This window comes from Cupressus sempervirens, chromosome 3 (assembly GCF_028749045.1).
Source record: "Cupressus sempervirens isolate cs-2001-9-10 chromosome 3, ASM2874904v1, whole genome shotgun sequence".
Classification (NCBI taxonomy): domain Eukaryota; kingdom Viridiplantae; phylum Streptophyta; class Pinopsida; order Cupressales; family Cupressaceae; genus Cupressus; species Cupressus sempervirens.
In genome coordinates, this window is record NC_143120.1 from 443,296,486 (window position 1) to 443,318,254 (window position 21,769).

Sequence of the window (21,769 nt, forward strand, 5' to 3'; positions counted from 1 at the left end):
CATTTTCACAAACACTTGGCACACATTCAATAGTATATGAAAAATCTGGAAACTCTTTCAATCTGCTAATAAAGGGTGATTTTTAAATGTAGATGTGCACTTACAGCTGCCTTAAAGGCTGCAACAACTATTCAGACTTGTATTCAACAATTATTATGCAAAATATCAAAATTTGACAGAAGAAACCTGGAATTAGTTGCCGTAGTATTTTGCAGATGTAGTCGGTCAGCCCTCCAAACTTCTAATCAGACGGAAAAACAAGTAAACTTGATACCAACACTGTTCATGCCGTACTATAGAAAAATACTGTTCATGCCGACTGTAGCAAAATACTGTTAATGCGACACTATAGCAATAACTAACTTCAGATCTGCACCTCAAACCCTTGTAAATTTCTTTATGCAAACGCCCCAAATGTAACCCAGTGTGTTTCTTGAAGTGAAAACACCCTTGATCCTCCTGACTGTGTCTTCCAACAACGAAGAGAATGCTAGCAAAGAGGGATTCCGTCCTCCAAGCCCGATAATCAGATATCCAGCAACATAACATTAATCTTCATCCAAGCATACAAAAAAAAAGCTCTTCCATTTCTTTTATAGTGTTCTCACAAGAGCTCAATCCTTCGTTTTCTCAATGTGGGATAAAACATAACTCCCTTTATGTACCTTATGTCTCCAATGGGTTATAAAAATAAAGGGAACTCTTTTAATTTAAATATTTCCCACAAACTATAGTCTATGCATTAATAAAGTTAAATATTTAAATTTAACTTTATAAAATGGCTTTATCAATGCATAACAAATCTTATCAATGATAAAGAAGTCTTCCTGTCGATTTTAAACAATTACCATCGACATACCACTGTCACTGAATGTCCAGCCATGTCCAAGATGACTTACTATAAATAGTAAGTATGCCCAAAGTTACCTCAGAACCCCTCAGAAAGACCTGCAACTAAAACTGTCTAGGCCAAATGGCCTCTAAGCCCCTTTAATGTCCTAGTTAGCCTACGGGACTGTGGGGAAATAGGCTAACGACAACATCATGCTATGAATGCTGGAAAGGGGACATTACAAATACATCTACAATTATAATAAACAAAATCACTATAAAAGTTAAAATCACTCTATCTATCTATCTATCTATATTATAAAGTAATATTAAAGTTTAATATAGCATTATATATTAATAGAGGATGGAGAAAAATAGTAGAGTGGAGAATTGCAGAGAAAAAAAAAAAGAATTGTGGAAAGAAATAAGATTAGGGCATGGGTGAAGGAGAATTGGGAAACACAGATTATCCTAAAACTTATTCCGAACGGATTCTTTGTTGCAATTTTTAAAGAGGGAACAAAAGTTAAAAATATTAAGGAGTGGGCTATGGCAGATTGGTCAACACCCAATTTATATGCAACCATGGATGCCAGACTTTAATTCAATCTCCTTGGAACCTTACAAATCCCCTGTAAGGATTAGATTATAGAGCCTACCGATTGCAGAAAATTGTAAGGAGAAAATTGGTAAGTCTTTGGGAATACTAAGTGAAATAGATGAGGAGCTAATACAAAACAATTCTTATTTATACACAAGGATACAGATTGCGGTAGCTAAAACGATCCCAAAATAAGTAAGATTAAGAGTGAATGACAAACACTGAATCCAAAAAATAGAAATTAGAAAGGAGAAATAATATTGTGGGATGTGTATAAAAAGGAATTATTCAGAATTGGACTGTAGAACAAAACAAAAGATGATAGAGAAATGGATCCCAAAAGAGCGAGCAAGAATGGAGGATCCGAATGTGACTGCATTGGATGGAAAGGTAGGGGGGAAAGTCTAAACACAGAGAACATGACCATTGAAAAGGAAAAGGAAGATCGAATGGAAGAAAACCAATTAAATACAAATGATGAATTGGTAAAATAGAGGGAATATGTGAAGGATTCAAAAGCTGATGCTAATGTCGGGGTACCAAAGTATGGAGGGTGATATGTACAAGGAAACAGTCAATAACAAATCAGATTCTGAGGAGATTCTGAGGAGGGAATTGACATAGAGGAGAATTCAATATCTTAGAAATTTAGAGTCAAGGAGTTTGAGTCAGCAAACAAAATCCTGGATAAGGCAAAGAGGGGAAAGGGCAGGAAGACTAAAATATAAATCAGGGAAGATAGAGCATCTAAGAAAGATATCATGAGTGTCATTAATTTCATGAAAAAATTCAAGGTAGCGAGGGCCTCCTTGGACACCAATGAGCATCCTTACATGGAATATCAGGGGACTCAAGGCCCCTGGCAAAAGGCACTTATTTAAGTGCGCCCTTGATACTTCTGATGATATAATTGTTGTCCAAGATATAAAATGTACTAAAGAAGGTGAAGACAATTTATTAAGTTATTCTAACATGTGGAATGAACTCTTGCAAGATGCTAAGGGCATAGTTGGGGGGATGGGCATCCTGTGGAAACCACATTGACAGAAAAAATTGAGGTATTTGGAGGAAAAGATTTACTGTTGCATGGGAATTTAATGCAATATTGGAACTCGGAGAAAAAAGTGGAAGGACTGCAAAGATTAACAGAGTGATGGAAGACTTCAGAAACTTCATTTTCAATAACAAACTATGGATATTGAACCAAAGAATGGATTATTTACATGGACAAACAGAAGGCAGGATTTCACAAGAATTGCTGAAAGGCTTACCACTTCCTTGTAGATCAGGATTGGATGGAGTCAAATAACATGATTTCATCATTCATGCTCCCAAATTCCAGATCAAACATTCATTTCCAGATTAAAGCAGTGGTGGGAAGAGGGTAAGTCAATACAAAGCACGTCCAGTTTTAAATTAATTGAAAGATTGTAGTTTATTAAAGAAAATTTGGAATTTGGAATTTAGAAAATTTGCTGAGACATTGAATATTGTGTAATGTCCCTTCTTTTTGGGGACATGGGACACATTTACAATATTAAGTTTGACTATGTGAGCTGGAAATTTATTATTAAAGGTCAAATTAATATTCCAAGTGGTCACAAGAGGACAAGGAGAGATAAGACAAAAAACCCAGAAAGGAAGTCAAAGGGTCACTGTTGCGAGAATAAAAGGAGAAGAGACCCCTTCCTTTTGGTATGCTTGATTTTATGATTCGGTTCAGTTTTCTCTCTTGTGAGAGTTTTCAGAAAGCTTCAACTTTCAACTAGTTTGAGAACGTAGCCCCCTGTGCTGGCAGACAGTGGACGCAAACCCATTGTCCTGGGAAACATCAGTTCAGGTGTTTCATTCACGCTTATAGGTTTTTATTCTAGCATTTCGATCTGACTGTTAAATTTGTATTTAAGATTGGGTTTTTGTACTAGTTATTGTATTGCTGTTGTAAAATGCAATAACGTATTTCAAGGAGTTATAAGAGTTTTCTGGTTTTATCTTTTCTAGTTTGTAATACATGGTTATATGCTCGACATCATGGATATTATTATGAAATAACGGGTTATGTTCTTGTGGAGAATTCCTTGGGTTTTATTATAGCATTGTATTCCATTTTTGCCTACATCTGAGTTTGAATGTTAAAAGTCGAATAAATCCCTATTGAAATTTCTACCAGTTTTCAACTGTGCTGGAAACTATCTGCAAAGTTTTATTTCTGATTACATTGTTAAAAGAGAAAATAGCAAATATCCGATTAGGGATAGTATAGTGGTATCAGAGCTGGTCTTCCTGCCAACCTGTGAAGTTATAACAGAGACAAACTTTAAGGATTTATCAGAAGACTTCGGTAAATGAAGGTTTAGAGAGAATGCGTGACAACCGTAGTTGAAGAGTTGCTGTGTGTTAACAGCATCTTCATCAGGCATCAGACGTAATATAACCTCCTTCTGCAGCACGAGTACTTCACATCCCTTGTTTTGGGTAATTGCATTGAATTCATCTTTTCCCAACAACCGAGTCGAGTCCTATCCATAGCTCAGGTTGGCAGAATGCACCCTAGTAACAGGTCGCAGACTGGTTAAACACCTGGAAGTGGGGACAGCTGAGTGTTGGTTGTTTTCTTCAAACTCTCTAGACGGCCTTCATCATTGTTACAACATCTACAAGACACCATCTTAAGTGGGACGGTAATTCCAATAGACAGACATTCTCAAAGTCGATGCATCTTGAGGAGTTGAATGTAAGTGTAATCCTTATCATCTAAGTTGTATATTGGCAGCGGGTTTCTATTTAGTCGTTTCACGGGATAGATAATAGGCACAAATCGGCAAAGGTTCATTTCCCGTAAATATCCTGCAAGTGTATATCTTTTGTCGAAGGTTGATAGTAAGGATTAAAGTAAGCAGATTGGAAGCAACGGTTGGCATCATATCATCATCCCACAATATACACACCACACAGGATTCCTTCCTAAAGAGATAATTGGCATCATCACCGTCTGAGTAAGTGGTGAAGACAATTCATCCATCTCAACCCACAGGTGGCTTAACCAGAGAACAGGACAACGTGACCACCAGTATCTATCATGGGTAGTAGAGGAGAATTCATTTACAGACTGCCACGAGTCTAGACCAAGCAAACAAACCACAAACCGATCCCAGTCTGGCACGGGTGAAGTAGCACAACAGCCTCAGTGTTACCAGAATCTTCGTTAAACACTGTCGTGCGTTAGTCATCATTTGGAAGCGGTCACATATCAATGAAACACTTAAATAACCTTGCTGTCAAGCTACTTTTTATTCACGGAGGAGGTCATTAGAGGATTTCATCGAGATGAATGAGAAATCAATGACCATATGTAGTCTTCTCAAATTATCAGAGGGATCATTATCTCAGGCTCATGACAAGGATAAGGCGAGTGACAGTTCAACCTCATAGTAAGAAGAGGAATTTTGAAAGAGCGATTCTCAATACATCGCTACCATGTATTATGAATTGTAGCAGGCCCCAAATTACATGCGATCAAAGATTTAAGCATGGGATTAAATGATATACAATAGGAACCTATAATCGAAGATGCAAATACAAACTATTCATTGATTCGGGTCTTCCAACAAGCTACGGATATTGCCTATTCGAACTGCCTTCAAAGTCGGGCCTGAAGGGAATTTTTGGAATATGTCATGGGAGAGTTAAAAACAAATTTGTAACGGTTATCAGTTTCCATTCAGAGTTGGGAAATGATTTTTTCTTCACTTTTAGCAAGTTCTAACGATTAGCTAGAGAGTAGAAAGAAACGGCTCTCACACTTGGACATCATGCCAAGCAAGTTGTGGAAAGATAGAGATTGTAATAGTTCTTATTGAAGCAATTAGGAAACTTTCAGATAGTCCACTTGAAGTTGTTTTATCCAACAGGTTTGAATGTCATGTAGCCTCAGATTCAACAAAAGGATTGAATTTGACACAATATGGAGATTAGTTTGGTTCCTAAAAATAGTTGTCATCATCAAATTTCCGCATTGGTAATTACTGTTATACAGTAGGTTGGTAAAAGAAATAGCATTTGATTTTAACAGTGCTCCGGGATTTATGTGTTAGCGATTGATTGTGTATCAATCTCGACAAACATAATCCATGTATTCCTGAGAGTTTTTGGTTGATCCTAACACATTGAGAAATACATCTTCTGGAAACACTAGTTATTCGAGTCATAGTTCCAACAAGCATCTTCAGCCAATGTTAAGCATAAGTGTGTCAAATAAATTACAAGCTAGCGGTACAAGGCATTTGTTAAAAATTAACAGTCCATCTATACGACAACTAATGTTGACAGCATTGATTTAAATCACAGATTGAAAAGCAACAATTCTTTGTGAGAGTATGGAAAAACTAAATGATAAGACAGTGATTGAAAGGGATCTAATGGAACGCAATTCGGGAATTTCAAAATGAATATTCATTCGAGAGACTAAGTAACCACAGTTCTAAGAATATAATTGGAGTAGAAGAAGTTTATGCAGATATCAATTGCTAAAATTGCGGGTATTAAATTGCTCAATAAATTATGGAGAGATCCCAATTCACAGTGTTGTTGAATGTTACAAGAAAAGATACCCCCAAGAGGCTATTCATGCATCAAAGATGTATTATGATAGCAACATTGACTGAAAATCCCTGCACATCAGTTTCCTATTTTATTGAAAGAACATCCATCTAGATAGTTTGGGAAATTATAAGGTTTGGACAAAATCTTGAAAGGTACTATGAAACTACAAGAACAGTTAGCCCAAAATTTTGAAGCCGAAATAAGAGCAGAAATGCTCAACATTCATGGAGAGTATAAACAACTTCCTACCCAAATTCAAGATGAGTTATCATTTAATGATTACTTGAATTTTCATCTAGAGTGTCAAAATAAGATTGATACGGCAAAAAGGAAGTATTTGGAATTGGTTCAGGATCTTCTTGCAAGGGACCAGGGCAAAAATAGGTACAAGGAGTTTCCAAAAAAATCATGATCAGCGAATAGAGGTTCTTGAAAAAGAAGAGCAGTCAACTACCATTGTTTTACAGCCTCCCAACAACCATGTAGAAGATGTTACCCAGGGTACAAGTTTTTATGTTGGTGAATTGGAGGTTAGTGTTGACAAACAGGCGAATGAGGACGGTTGCACACGAGGTAATAACAGATTCAAATTTTTGTGTGATGAACCATATATTACCTATGCCCATGACAGAAGTTCAAAGGAACAAACCAAGATGACACTACATGACTATGAGTTGTATCAACCTGATAATGAAATGCATGCATTTAGAAATCAATTTAAGGTTAGTAATGACATGGTTGTGGCATCACTGGTTCATTATGACAGCACTCACAAGATGCTGGAAGATCTCTACAAAAAAGTTCAAAGAGGAGTGGAAGCAGATTGGCTTGTTTCTTATTTGCAAATGGTCAAAACAGCCCTTGAGATTATGAAATCAAATTACTTATATCTGTTGTCTGACAGGGATTATATTGTTAAGGTTGCTGAAATTTATGCAGCACAGTCAAATAGGGAAAAGAATGAGATTGAGGATCTCAACAGGACGCTTAAGTACATTCGGGAGGCACTGAGTGAAACTCAATTTTCTCTACAGGGAGCAAAAAATCAAATCAAGCTCATGGAACACTCTCGGGAACATGACAATAGAATGAGGTAGGAGTTCTTCCAAGAAGTCATTGATGAACTTGAGAGCATTCAGCTGATGTATGACTTGGATAGCTGCCCCAAACGGTTAAGTAGCAAAATTTCAGAACACTTTCAGCTTGTTGAAAACCCTTCGTTTGAAGTTGTTGCTGATTGGACATCTGAAAATCCTCTTTTTGTGTTAAATGAGGGATCATCGGTTGTTTGCCATGAAGAGGAAGAGTTTGATTCAGACTTTGGAATCCTGGCTTAGATCCTAGCAGTGAATCCGGATCTCAGCATGCAAATGATGAAACAACTTATGTTGTTGATCATTTGATCAGCCCCAACATATTTTCCAATTTCACCCCATTCAGGAGTTGGGTGAATTTTCTTCATCAACCTTTGAACAGTTCTCGATGGAATATTTATGTGAGGCTTGTGATTAGATTCTCAACATCTTTCATATTCATAGCACCTATGCGCTTGGGAATTCTAAGTTTATGCCAATAGTATGAATTTTGATGTCTATGGGATGGTGGTTTCAGCTTTTGAGCAGCTCATTTCTTACATCATCCATTTAGGTCAGCTCTTCACATTCTATTGAATTATACATGGAGCCTGGATATATTTCTATCTCATCATAGCAACGAGGCAACGTAACAGAGTTTGGGATCCAGATGTTGGCAAATTGTATCTATGGTTGGACGAGGATTTTATTGTGGTCCTATTAGGTTTGAGGTTGAATATAATGATGACCAGTGTTAATCAGTTTACAGGCGCAACGTTTCTTCGTAGAGTAATATGGGATCTAGGGATTCAGTTGACAGGAGGTTTGCAGAGTGGTACAGTGCTTCACAGTTTGGTCAGGATTGTTGTCAGTTTAGGCTACTGGGTTAACTACAGATTTATATGGGATCCTGGTACATATTGCTTGAGGGCAAGCAATCTCGAGAAGGGGATATATGTAATGTCCCTTCTTTTTGGGGACATTAGAAATTTTAAGAAGGGACGTATTTACAATATTAAGTTTGACTATGTGAGCTGGAAATTTATTATTAAAGGTCAAATTAATATTCCAAGTGGTCACAAGAGGACGAGGAGATAAGATGAAAAACCCAGAAAGGAAGTCGAAGGATCAACGTTGCGAGAATAAAAAGAGAAGAGACCTCTTCCTTTTGGTATGCTTGATTTTATGATTTAGTTTTCTCTCTTGTGGGAGTTTTCAAAAAGCTTCAGCTTTCAGCTAGTTTGAGGACGTAGCCCCTCGTGTTGGCAGACAATGGACACAAACCCATTGTCCCGGGAAACATCAGCCCAGGTGTTTCATTCGTGCTTACAGGTTCTTATTGTAGCAATCCAATCTGACTGTTAAATCTATATTTAAGATTGGGTTTTTGTACTCATTATTGTATTGCTGTTGTAAAATGCAATAACATATTTTAAGGAGTTATAAGAGTTTGTTGGTTTTATCTCACTGGTTTGTAACACATGGTTATATGCTTGACATCATGGATATTATTATGAAATAACAGGTTATATTCTTGTGGAGAATTCCTCGGGTTTTATTATAGCATTGTATTCCATTTTTGCCTATATCTGAGTTTGAATGTTAAAAGTTGAATAAATCCCTATTGAAATTTCTCCTGGTTTTCGATTGTGCTGGAAACTATCTGCAAAGTTTTCTTTCTGATTACATTGTTAAAAGAGAAATTAGCAAATATCTGGTTAGGGATATTACATATTGAGGAGCAACTGCAACTGAGCAAACTTAACGAGAAGGTAATACAAAATGGTATGAACAATGAGGATTATATAAGAGAAAAATAACTGAATTCCAGATTAGCTGATGTACTAGAAAGAGAGGAGTTATATTGGAAGGACAAATCAAGGGAGGTGTGGATAGATGCTGGGGGCTTAGATGCCAAGTTCTTTCATCCCTCAGTCAAAACCAGAAGAGTCATTAATGGGATAGATGCAGTCAAAGGAGAGCACGGGGACTGGCATATACAGATTCTGAGGGTATTGAAGAGTAGCGGTCTAATACTTCTAGAAACTATTGGGCGGTGGTGAACAAGGAGATTGCAGTTAATGGGAACCAATGCTGGAGTTGATTGAGAATAAAGTCATAAGTGAGTAGAGTCAATTTCTTTTGTAGCCATTCACATTGGATTAAATTAAACAAAAAGTATTTACAACGCAACTTTACAAAGCACTTGGGCCAGATGTTGTCACTGCAAATTTTTTCCAGAATTGTTGGCAACTCTTAGGAGAAGATATAATAGAAGTAGTTGAGAAGTTTAGAAAGAAAAAGAAATCATAAACACTGTTACAGCACTCACTCCTAAAAACCCCAAAAGTGAAACAATGGTAAACTATAGACTGATATCTCTGTGCAATAGTGTACAAAATAATAGTGAAGGCCCTGGCTAACAGGCTTCAGAGGAACAAAACAGCAAGATCTCAGAGGAGCAAAGCAGCTTCACGCCTGGCAGAAAAATCATAGATAGCATTATTCTTGCCACAGAAACAATTCATTTGATGGAAAAGGCAATAAGAGGGGTATCATCATCAAGTTCCACACAAACAAGGCCTGTGATTGGGTCAACAGGAAACTCATACAAATATTAAGGAAATATGGATTCGAACAAGCATGGATTGATTGTATACAACTATGCATTTCTTCTCCAAGGATGGCAGTGGCAGTTAATGCCTCTCTGAGAGGATTCTATGGACTAAGGCAGAGCTATCGACTCTCTCCACTCTCATTTGTATTGATGCTGGAGGCTCTCTGCACAAATATTAAGAAGAAAGTAAGGATGGTTCATGGAAAGGGATTTTGGTTCATGAGGAGATTGAGCCAATCTCACACTCGCAGTTTGCCAATCTCACACTCGCAGTTTGCGGATGACACACTGCTATTTGGTGAGTCGTCTACAGATGAGGTTAAGGTTCTAGATTCCATGTTGGAAGATTATGCAAAATCATCAAGACAGCACATGAACAAGGACAAGTCAAAGATTTCTTCACAGTACCATCAAAAAATGTCAGAGAAGGATCTGGGAATCTTACACTTTGAAATCTCATCATTACCAGAAAAATACTTGAGCACACATCTATTTACAGGTGAAATAAGATAGCATATTGGGAGGAAATAATCAACAATTGTCAAGTGAAAGTGCAGGCCTGGGAGAACAAGTGGCTAACACAAGCGGGGAGAGTTTAGATGATTAAGTCGATGCTTTCTGCAGTACCAATTTATGTCATGTCTTGCTTCAGATTATCGGCTAGAACCATAACAATTTTGGATGGATTCCTAAAAAAGTTTCTATGTAAAATGCAAAAGAACAAAATAAGAATTCCTCTAATTAACTGGAAGACTGCATGCATGATAAAATCAGGAGAGGCGAGCCTGAGAAAAAATGAATTTGCAGAACCAGGCCTTCGGTGCCAAGTTGGTGTGGAAATTGTACAAAGATCCCAATAAAAGATGGTGCACTATCATGAGATAAAGGAACCTAGATTCAGATGAGCCTGAGCGAACCTCGTGATAGCCAATACAAGGAGTGGATCAGAAGTATGGAAATTTATATGGGAAAGTAGAAGGATAATCTATAATCAATCACATGGAAAGTGGGAAATGGAAGAAAAGCGAAACTTTGACTGGACTCTTCGAATGGAGGGGTGGGCGAGGGAGATAATAGCAGATGTATTTGGAGATAAGTTTTTGTTTCAGACTACATGCTGAATCCTGAAGAGAGTCATGCCATCATCAAATGGAAGCAGTCCAATGAAGGAATCAATGAAGATGAAAATAGGAGGCTCTCTGAAATACTGGACAATAGAAGAATGGTACTTTCTAGGGAGAAGGATGAGGTGATTTGGTGTGCAGCTAAGAGTGAGAACATAAAGTAAGTCTATGATATGTGGTGCAGAGAAAAATAAACAAAGATTAGATTGTGTTGGGACAAGGCGGTGCTTCCAAAGGCTGGTGCATTCTTATGGATTGAATCCTTGCTGGGGAAAGACTCAAGGCAATAGGGACGTATTTACAATATTAAGTTTGACTATGTGAGCTGGAAATTTATTATTAAAGGTCAAATTAATATTCCAAGTGGTCACAAGAGGACGAGGAGATAAGATGAAAAACCCAGAAAGGAAGTCGAAGGATCAACGTTGCGAGAATACAAAGAGAAGAGACCTCTTCCTTTTGGTATGCTTGATTTTATGATTTAGTTTTCTCTCTTGTGGGAGTTTTCAAAAAGCTTCAGCTTTCAGCTAGTTTGAGGACGTAGCCCCTCGTGTTGGCAGACAATGGACACAAACCCATTGTCCCGGGAAACATCAGCCCAGGTGTTTCATTCGTGCTTACAGGTTCTTATTGTAGCAATCCAATCTGACTGTTAAATCTATATTTAAGATTGGGTTTTTGTACTCATTATTGTATTGCTGTTGTAAAATGCAATAACATATTTTAAGGAGTTATAAGAGTTTGTTGGTTTTATCTCACTGGTTTGTAACACATGGTTATATGCTTGACATCATGGATATTATTATGAAATAACAGGTTATATTCTTGTGGAGAATTCCTCGGGTTTTATTATAGCATTGTATTCCATTTTTGCCTATATCTGAGTTTGAATGTTAAAAGTTGAATAAATCCCTATTGAAATTTCTCCTGGTTTTCGATTGTGCTGGAAACTATCTGCAAAGTTTTCTTTCTGATTACATTGTTAAAAGAGAAATTAGCAAATATCCGGTTAGGGATATTACATATTGAGGAGCAACTGCAACTGAGCAAACTTAACGAGAAGGTAATACAAAATGGTATGAACAATGAGGATTATATAAGAGAAAAATAACTGAATTCCAGATTAGCTGATGTACTAGAAAGAGAGGAGTTATATTGGAAGGACAAATCAAGGGAGGTGTGGATAGATGCTGGGGGCTTAGATGCCAAGTTCTTTCATCCCTCAGTCAAAACCAGAAGAGTCATTAATGGGATAGATGCAGTCAAAGGAGAGCACGGGGACTGGCATATACAGATTCTGAGGGTATTGAAGAGTAGCGGTCTAATACTTCTAGAAACTATTGGGCGGTGGTGAACAAGGAGATTGCAGTTAATGGGAACCAATGCTGGAGTTGATTGAGAATAAAGTCATAAGTGAGTAGAGTCAATTTCTTTTGCAGCCATTCACATTGGATTAAATTAAACAAAAAGTATTTACAACGCAACTTTACAAAGCACTTGGGCCAGATGTTGTCACTGCAGATTTTTTCCAGAATTGTTGGCAACTCTTAGGAGAAGATATAATAGAAGTGGTTGAGAAGTTTAGAAAGAAAAAGAAATCATAAACACTGTTACAGCACTCACTCCTAAAAACCCCAAAAGTGAAACAATGGTAAACTATAGACTGATATCTCTGTGCAATAGTGTACAAAATAATAGTGAAGGCCCTGGCTAACAGGCTTCAGAGGAACAAAACAGCAAGATCTCAGAGGAGCAAAGCAGCTTCACGCCTGGCAGAAAAATCATAGATAGCATTATTCTTGCCACAGAAACAATTCATTTGATGGAAAAGGCAATAAGAGGGGTATCATCATCAAGTTCCACACAAACAAGGCCTGTGATTGGGTCAACAGGAAACTCATACAAATATTAAGGAAATATGGATTCGAACAAGCATGGATTGATTGTATACAACTATGCATTTCTTCTCCAAGGATGGAAGTGGCAGTTAATGCCTCTCTGAGAGGATTCTATGGACTAAGGCAGAGCTATCGACTCTCTCCACTCTCATTTGTATTGATGCTGGAGGCTCTCTGCACAAATATTAAGAAGAAAGTAAGGATGGTTCATGGAAAGGGATTTTGGTTCATGAGGAGATTGAGCCAATCTCACACTCGCAGTTTGCGGATGACACACTGCTATTTGGTGAGTCGTCTACAGATGAGGTTAAGGTTCTAGATTCCATGTTGGAAGATTATGCAAAATCATCAAGACAGCACATGAACAAGGACAAGTCAAAGATTTCTTCACAGTACCATCAAAAAATGTCAGAGAAGGATCTGGGAATCTTACGCTTTGAAATCTCATCATTACCAGAAAAATACTTGAGCACACATCTATTTACAGGTGAAATAAGACAGCATATTGGGAGGAAATAATCAACAATTGTCAAGTGAAAGTGCAGGCCTGGGAGAACAAGTGGCTAACACAAGCGGGGAGAGTTTAGATGATTAAGTCGATGCTTTCTGCAGTACCAATTTATGTCATGTCTTGCTTCAGATTATCGGCTAGAACCATAACAATTTTGGATGGATTCCTAAAAAAGTTTCTATGTAATATGCAAAAGAACAAAATAAGAATTCCTCTAATTAACTGGAAGACTGCATGCATGATAAAATCAGGAGAGGCGGGCCTGAGAAAAAATGAATCTGCAGAACCAGGCCTTCGGTGCCAAGTTGGTGTGGAAATTGTACAAAGATCCCAATAAAAGATGGTGCACTATCATGAGATAAAGGAACCTAGATTCAGATGAGCCTGAGCGAACCTCGTGATAGCCAATACAAGGAGTGGATCAGAAGTATGGAAATTTATATGGGAAAGTAGAAGGATAATCTATAATCAATCACATGGAAAGTGGGAAATGGAAGAAAAGCGAAACTTTGACTGGACTCTTCGAATGGAGGGGTGGGCGAGGGAGATAATAGCAGATGTATTTGGAGATAAGTTTTTGTTTCAGACTACATGCTGAATCCTGAAGAGAGTCATGCCATCATCAAATGGAAGCAGTCCAATGAAGGAATCAATGAAGATGAAAATAGGAGGCTCTCTGAAATACTGGACAATAGAAGAATGGTACTTTCTAGGGAGAAGGATGAGGTGATTTGGTGTGCAGCTAAGAGTGAGAACATAAAGTAAGTCTATGATATGTGGTGCAGAGAAAAAGAAACAAAGATTAGATTGTGTTGGGACAAGGCGGTGCTTCCAAAGGCTGGTGCATTCTTATCGATTGAATCCTTGCTGGGGAAAGACTCAAGGCAATAGGGATTGAGGGGCCCAGTATATGCATATTGTCTAGACAAGATGAGGAAACAGCTGATCGTCTCTTCTTGTGGTGTCCATTTAAAAAGATGTGTTGTAATTGACTGTGGAAATGCTAGATAGGTAACAGCTAGGGAGGTAGATTAATATGATTTTCTTACTTCTTGGCCAATGGATAAAAGGAAATTGAAATGGGCAGATTTATGGATCATAGGACCACCAATGATTATGGCACATTTGGAAAGAAGGCATGGAAGAATATTCTGGGATGAGATGAATCCAATTGAAGTTATTATTAGCAAGATAAAGGTTACCATTATGGAAGTTACAAACAGGAAATACTTAAACAAAAAGGTCACTGACTACATATATTAAGATAAAAGAATGGAAGACAAAAGAGCAGGACTAATTGCTGGGACACCTAGAATGGATAGCAAAAAGATGAATAGGAAGATGGTGAAATGGAAGAGGCCAAGCCCTGGTTGGTACAAAATGAACTTTGACAGGGCAGCAAAAGCCAATCCCAGGGACGCTGGCTATGGGGTTATTCTTAAGGATGAAGAAGGCCAACTGATATTGGCAGCTTAGGGATTGATTGGATTGGCCACATACATTAAAGACGAAATGGTGGCTCTAAACAGAGGGCTGGACCTATGCAAGGAATAGGGAATCTACACAAATGAAATTAATGGAGACTTCCGGTTTGTTTTCAATGCTATATCCACAAGACAAATTTCACATTGGGATCTAACACAATGGGTTCCCAGCATTCAAAATTCACTAAAACAACAAACTGATGTTTCGATGGAACACATCTACTGAGAAGGGAATAAGGTGGCAGATTGGCTGGCAAATGAAGGAGTACAGAGAAGAGGCAAAAGTGCAGTCATGGACGTATCTCTCATTCAGCAAGATCTAAAAGTAATTCTAGAGGAAAATATTAAAAGGGAGAACGCCATTCCGCGATGTGGAATAGGATGACAGTTAATGCCCATATAGGGGGTCTGAGATCTTCTAGATAGGGAATGAGCAAGTGGCAATAGCATACAGGCCTTTGGTGAGCAAACCAATCTCGGAGATGGGCATTGGCTGAACGGACCCATCCCTGATTTTTTGGGGAAGAAATAATCGATCGCAAAGAATAAGAAGAATGCTCAATTAACATTACTAATACTAAAACCATCCCAATGTAGCTAGCTGTTACATCCCAATTTCAACTCAATTTTAAAAAGTCCATATAGCCGTTGAGGTTTCACATGAAGTCAATTGATAGGTAAAATTAGTTATGTGAAATGTTAAGATGGTTAATCGTTATAATTTTCATATGAAGACAACATGTTAATCGTTATGATGCTATTATATTAATATCTTGAAATCTTAGGAAGTTGGTTATTCATCTTGGGAAGTAAAATGGTGGTTAGCCGTTATGAAGGTTATGAATAATAACTTGTTATGATAATTTTCATTTTGTTGAGGATTATGATATAATCGCAGAAAATTTCCACGTTAAAGGGGAGAAAAGCATTTCCAGAAAGGAACTCGGCATAGGGGCACCACCTATGACTTGGGCAAATAGGTACGAGTCTTGAACCACCATGACCAAGGATAAAGGACTAGGCAAGCAAGAGTGTATGTTGGACGACCATGAGCTAACCGGTTAAATTATATATCACTTAATAATTAAAGAAATCACTAAGCATAAATTTAAATATAATTTAAATTGTTACCTTTGATCATTGTGGGGTCTCTTGAGTATATTGACACCATGTTATTATACCATCCATACTTGCATATACATGTATATGTATATGTGCATATATCAATAGGATGATATAAAATAAATATATAATTGATATGCATGCACATGTGCATAAACATGTACGTACAATTAGAGATGGCACAACACCATGATGCTAATATATATTTTATATCATGTGGAAGGGGGGACCGTTATATTTATCTTAATATTTTATTTGATTCCAAAACAATGAGCGTTGCCATCTTTCGTTCGCATTGGTTTTAAAATTTGAACTTAAAGTATTCTTGTAACTGCAAATCGAGTCCTTGTAACCACAACAGGAGATTATATTTCCCATTCCCTGCACCTGAGAGAGCTCTCTCTCCATCGCGCTTTCTTTCTCTCCATTTATATGATTCTCTTTAACTCTTCTTGTTCGCGGCTTACTTCAGAAGCATATCACTAAGACAGTAATACAATACTGAGCCACTTGTGTGGAGCCATATCTTGCATAGTGTTTGTTTCTGCACCAGAACCTAGTCTTATTTTCCTCTATATCTAGGTCATGTATTTTCCTCATAATATTCGCATTATGAGTGATGCATTTTCGATTCAAGAAAGCTTCATTTTTCAAATGCAAGTTAGCATTGAGCACAATTAACATTTGCGAGGCTTGCCCGCTCCTTATTTTTGATCAATTATTTTTCATAAGCATCAACTGCTATAAATTTTGGGAAAAGGAATGCCTAGCTGATGGAATCCTATAATGCTTTATGTTGTGTAAAATCTGCCTTGAAATATCTTTTGTTTTTCTTTGCTATTTGATATGTACCAGATGTGACTAATTTCAAATGGTTTCACAAACATTTCTGATTTGAAAGAATCTCATGATTATCAGCAGTCTCCTAGAATGCACTCAGAGCTGGTAGAACCAAGTATAAATGGGTGAAGAGGGGAGGAATCCTGCAAGAGAAAAGAAAAGAAAACTATTATTCAGTGTCTTAAATATATGATCAATTATAAAAGACACTGCATAAGTCCAAGTTAGCTCATGGTAATCCAATGTTTAGATCTTGATGCCTACAAGTAGTGGAATTAATTCTCTAGTACAAGGATGCTCAGTGGTTGGACAAGTTGTTCCATGTCTATTTCTAGGTAGGGAGGGTCTTTCTCAGATGAGATTGTGTGGGTATATTTAAGGTCCATGGTTGGGAGGTTAAGCCCCTGACAGTGCTTCCCCTCTCCATCAGATGCCAAGATGTAAACAAGACAGAGATAAGTTATGCATTCAAACCAAAGTAACGAGTATCGAAATTGGCAAGGCCGAATTGAATCATGAATCAGCCATGAATCGGAATCGAATTGGCCAAGAATCGCCAAATTAAAAAAACCCTTGAAATTTAGTGAATAACTTATTTCATAAACCCTTTATCGCTGATTCAATTCACTGATTCACAAAAAATTGTTTGGCTTGAGTTGAATCGCCGAATTGCTTAATCACGTGAATCATTGAGATTCTCGTTACTATGATTCAAACATCATTTGGTAATAGGTATTTTACTTTTATGATATTTAAAATTACAAAATGAAGATATGTTTAGATAGATTTATATCGTTGCATTAGTTATTTCCTTCAATGAAATCAACTTTTCTCGTCAATGTAAATGGTAACTAGTTGTTAGATCAGTTGATCTTCCAATTGGACAATAATTATATCTATATGCTTGAGATAGGCCTACTTGATGGATGTTATAACTGTCCTTTCATGTGAATAATGAAAATGAACGTTTATTTTAACTATATGTTATTGTCATGATTAGCAATAGGAAAGAAAAAAGATGATAAGTGGTATTTGATGCCCTAGATGGAATTTGTCATTATGATGCAGTGGTACTTGATGCCCTAAATGGTAATTGACATTCTGATAGTGGTGTAACTATTTGTGCCCTAAGTGGTATATGTGTACTATCTGGGTTTTGCAGAGGCTGCCCTAGGTAGATTCCAGTTTCGGAATTTAGGGTATGGACTAACCTGGGTTTTACAGAGGCTGCCCTAGGCAGACTCACACCTAGTTTTAATATTACATATATATTTTGCTCAGCCAACCTAAGGCATACTGAGCCCAGGTTTAAAAATTTATAAAAGCACACCCATCATAGTTGAATCGGCAACTTAGATCATAACCCTTACAGATTAGTCAGAATCCAGACAACTGCAAACTGTAAAAAGTGTTATTGCTTTATCACTCACTTTACCTAGGTTTAGGTAGGGAATATTAGGAAGAAGTGTGTCAAAATAGTATATTCTTGAATGGAATCACAAAAGAAAGTTTTAGCACATTACATTCCTGCAGCACATATGAAGTTAAATTACATCTCATTTGCATGAACCCCAATCTAAATACTGTTAGATCTCATCTTTATAAGTCTCTCAATATCCCTAGTAAAGACATTAGATTTATCTGTGTCTTATGTGTTTGGTAATACTATTGTGTTAAGATTCTAGAGGTCAAGTTAGACACCAATGCTAATAAAAGATTTATCACAATCAATAGGGTTTCTTTACTGTATATAAAGAAACCATACAAGGATACTTGTGACTGGTGATCAAAACAAAAATAATTTGAACTCATTTTCTCACTTCATTGTAGGAAAGTGTTACTCACCCGATGGGTAGTTGCTTTAAGCTTAGGTAGTATACGATCAAGCATCTCAAGCTTTGCACAAAGTCTGATTACTGGCGGCAGGAAATGTGGAGGCAACATATTCTGAATCTGAAAATCATAAAAAACAGTATTTTCTTGCATATCAGAAATAAAACTTCATTAAATAACACACTTCCATATTTCAAAAGCACAAAAGTTCAGAATAGATCAAAGAATACAGACAATTTAATAGAATATTATATTCAATCTCATGCTAATGATTAATAAAAGTATAATAGCGTTGTCTGAGACAAACCTCATCTGAATGCAACTGGCTGAGATATGGATGGTTGCAGATATTGGGAAGCTCCATTACTGTATTATGCACTGATCTACCCTGAACATGCAATTTAAAATAAATATTATTAGAGATCTTTTCATCACCAATATATTTAGTTGATAACAGAGGCAGAACTTGTCAACAAATTTTTTGCATACCTTGGCATGACAAAGAGATCCAAGATTATCTTCAACTCTTTTCATGAGAAGCTTCTGATATGCAGATGCCTCACACCTTACCAAATGCTCAATCTTCTCTGGCAGTTCATTCTCAACCTTCAAAAGAAGCAACACAAAACTCAACCAGTTCAAATCAAATTCTACTAATAATAAATCTTATAAATCATATCGGCAGGTGCTATGTTAGTCTCTTAGCAATGGCATTGTATTGCATTTACAGTGCATACTATAACAAAGAATATGCTATTGAGAAAACACATGCTACATGTCACCACATATTTGTTTCCTACATGCAAAAAAGGGAAACTTGGATTCAGACTGAAGATAAAATGCAAACCCTACTCTGAGATGTTAATTCCAATACAAGATGCTCACACAAGAAGCTCAATACACATCTTGCTACTCAATCTGAATTGTCCGTTTCGGCAGCTAATTATATAGTACTTATTAATCCTCATATTGGGTTCGCTAATGAACAGGTATCACCCAAAAACAATGCATCAGAAAAAAGAGTTTACTTGTAATGTCCCCACTTTAGCAGTTGACCAAGTGTGTGTGTGTGTGTGTGTGTGTGTGTGTTAGCTTAGCTCTACATGGTCTCGAGGGCTAATGAAGGGTTTAAATAGATCTTAGAGTGTTTTGGCCTAGTCATCTCCAATTTGGGCCAAAACGGAGTTGATTTACTCAATTTTAGGCATACTCACTATTTTTCGTAAATCAGCAAGACACAAGGGAGGCTTGTTTTGGTGATTGAAATTGATACTCCTTAGCGAGAGCTTTCCGATGAGCAATCACTCGTGTTGTTTGTAGTCTAATAGCTAATATATTTTTTATGCCTGAAGTATTATTAAAGTAACATTTAATTTAGTTGTAAAATATTAAAGTGTTACTTTAATATTAAATTTTATGGGAATGTGTGCAAATCAAAGGGGGCACCTAAGGGAGACATAATTGATTATTTTAATATGTTTTATATTGCATATCTTTTATCCCACATTGCTCATGTGAGTTGAACTGATCCTTGAAGAAAGAATAAAAGGGAGCATTAGTGGCTGCATTCGGCAGGTGGAATATGAGAAGAAAATTGATGTGTGAGTTGCAAATCCGTTCTTGGCATTAGAGGACGTTTATCCTCTCTTGTGACATTCTAGATCTCATTCCCTTGGGGTTTGGCCTTTATAATTCATTGCTATCAACTTCATTAACAGGCAGATTGAGCGCATTTCTAGTTGCAGGCAGATTGGGTGTTTACTCATATCATTCTCACTTCTTGTCTGATGCTTATGCCATTGTAAAGGGATGATTTTAAGAGGGTCTTGGACTGATTGAAGGCAAATCTTACTGTAGCAGCACTGCAATGCGGCACTATTCATATTAGTGTAGCAACAAGATGGGAAGTTATTACTGGAATATTATGTTATAATGCTCGAGTAATTAGTGAGTTGAAAAGTCTACTATGTATTTGATTTTATTAGTTTGAAAATTAATATTATTTCAGCAGTAGTTCAATCTTCAATTTACATATTATTATAAATTTCTTATTGTTCATGTTATGTGGTTTCAAATCTATGTAAAGACATAAAAACAGACAAACAATTTATTTCTCGAGCCATAAAGGGGTTTAAACATTTAACGGTGAAATTAAGAGTTGGATGCAAATTATTTGACTAAATTCCTATCAGCAGTTGGTTCAGTTTTTGGGTATTTTTAGGGTGTCCATTACATTAGTTTATGTTTCTCCTAGAGAATCCACTGAGTCAAAAAATTGGAAAGAGTCAAGTACGCTATGTCAGGCATGGGGTACCTTAAATTTGGCTTCAGTCTGCTAAAGAATGTCATCAAATTTTATGTAGATATTCGCCAAATTTCACACACATTGTAAGTATGGCACTTCCTTGCCAATGGGACATATTTGGAACTGGAAGAGAATCTAGCATCTCATAAGGTCCCAATTGTTGGAAGTCACAAAAAAATTTTAAAAGAAAGATCTCCTCAGAAAGCTTGATTATCCCAGGTGCCGACCATAAATATGTTGAATGACATGTAAATAGGTGTTCCACTACCTAGTTTACCATTGAGAGAACTAGAGAGCATGAACTACATTGTGATTAAAACCCAACTAGTTTTAGAATATCAAGCTATTGACAAACTGAACTAGCGAAGTGCAATTAACTACCCAAATATTTGTCATGGCAAATTGATATTGTACTAAAAGAGGAGATGAAAGCTCCTTATATAGATTAACAAAGTCATTTTTTTACAGAGCAGTACTGGGGTACGTCAAGATGTTGAAACGAGCTTTTGGGATGCAGGGAAAATGGGCCTCATCTTTGGGACAGTGGGGGGACAGCGGCATGGGTAGGACGGGGCAGGGAGGGGTGTTGTATTGTATACATATGAACTCGAAATGCTAGTTATGAAATGATGTTTCAGTAGAACATACCAAATTAAAATACTTTAAAATAGCAAAAATTGCTATATGAAATAGAACCATTGAACATTCAACATAGTCGCATATTACATACCCAGTAATAACATTCAAAAATCAAAATTCAAGTACCCATCCTAGCAATGACATGGTTGTGGAATGGTGGAGGTGGGGGTGTACTTGAGTACTCAAGTACCCGGTGCGGGGACGGGTACTTCGAGGTTTGGGAGGAGGGTGTAAGTCCCCATGTCACGCTGTGTTTTTATAATGAAACAATCATGAACTAAAGGTGCAA